Source organism: Poecilia formosa, unplaced genomic scaffold (assembly GCF_000485575.1).
Source record: "Poecilia formosa unplaced genomic scaffold, Poecilia_formosa-5.1.2 Scaffold1180, whole genome shotgun sequence".
NCBI classification, from domain to species: Eukaryota; Metazoa; Chordata; class Actinopteri; order Cyprinodontiformes; family Poeciliidae; genus Poecilia; species Poecilia formosa.
The window spans coordinates 22,107-23,673 of NW_006801119.1; the positions used below are offsets into that span (position 1 = coordinate 22,107).

Genomic DNA, 1,567 nt, shown 5'->3' on the forward strand with positions numbered 1-1,567 from the left:
GCACAAAGAGGAAACATCAATCAGATGTAGAACTACATCAATCAGATGTAGAACTACATCAATCAGATGTAGAACTACATCAATCAGATGTAGAACTACATCACCCAGGTGTAGAACTACATCACCCAGATGTAGAATTACGTCACTCAGGTGTAGAACTATGTCACTCGGGTGGTTCCATTTTCTGAGGCCCCTGGCATTAGATACTGACTTGGGGACATTTCAGCTCCAAGCTTTGTGTAAATGGCGGCACGTTACATGAGGAAGCATTGGAGCTCCACCGGTGCCATGGCAATGGTTGCCATGGAGATCTGAGGATGTCTCAAACATGTTTTGATGAGGAAATGCTGGTCAAAAAGTAAAAATAGTAAAGAGAAACATGTTTTTCCTAAAGGGAGAACAGAAGGATGAAGACAGGAAATTCCCTGAAACATCAGGACTTCATGTGAGGTTTGTGTTTTTCTCACAGAGGATCTCTCCTTCTAACTCCTTCTACAGCACAAAGGTTTACGGACTCAGAAATGACCAGTCTGCCTGGCTGAAGCTCCAGTCTCCATGTGTGCATGTTAGTAAAGGTGGAACCAACATTTAAACGGATGCTGAGTTTATATGACGTTCATGCATCATTCTGACTTTGGCTTTGCAGAGAGGAAACAGCTGATTGCCAACACGTGAGTCTCAATCTCACCCTGTGACTAAGACGACCAAATCCATGATTTAATCCAGAGCACTCGTTTTATGACATGTATTCCTTCCACCACGGTTATCATGCTGCTTTTTCCAGGTCTCTGTAACACTGTGAGGAAACTGGAACTAGAGTCGGTTCTTTTTCTAACTGAATTTTTAAATAGAAATAGTTTCTTTAAGTGGATTAATCATAGTCTGTATTTTGTTTTAGTTGGACTCATTTTCTTTAACTTTCCTTTTTGAAATGCTGATAAACTCCATTGTTTTGTGTTGTATTGTAATTTTTAAGGTAAAATGTTGGTAACAACTACCAGTAATTTATCATAAAGTTGATTTTTGCAATAAAATGTTTCACACTGCCGTGTTTTTCTCTTATGTAGACTAAAGCCTTGTTGCTGAAATGTGCTGGACAAATAAAAATGATTTGATTTTGATCTGAAGGAGGTGAGGAGCAGCTTTACCTCTGGTCTTTGGCTTTCTTTCTTTTTTTCTGATGACGATCTCTCCATAACTCACATCGTCTCTCCTAATAGCAGAATAGACCACAGATTGATCGTTCTCTGGAAAAAGAAATTAGGAAGGCCGGGTAAGTTGAGCCATTTTTCATATGTAGGATCATTTCATCAAGACAACTTCAGTTTAACTGTCTGCATACAGATGCTGTGCAGCCCATCAATCAGGATGAGTTTAAATATAACTGCTTTAATAATATAGCATGTCTCATAAGTTTGGGTAAGTTGAGCCAAATAACTAAAATCACAACCAGATAATGATCCCAGCTGTGAAGAACCAAACGGGGGACTTAAATTTACCAATTTCCACCTATTTCAATAAAACACCTTTTACCAAATACAAACATTTCCATTTGCTTTTTATGAAT

General features: G+C 38.6%; 1 long non-coding RNA gene across 1 annotated transcript in view; it reads right to left on the bottom strand.

Annotated features, from left to right (window-relative positions):
• The window catches only part of LOC107835189 (uncharacterized), a 3,847-nt gene extending 2,525 nt beyond the window's left edge, over nucleotides 1–1,322 (bottom strand). Inside the window, exon 1 of the long non-coding RNA XR_001661020.1 lies at nucleotides 1,149–1,322. This is a non-coding gene — a long non-coding RNA (uncharacterized LOC107835189). The remainder of the gene's footprint in view (nucleotides 1–1,148) is intronic.
• Between the last annotated feature and the right edge of the window lie 245 nt (nucleotides 1,323–1,567).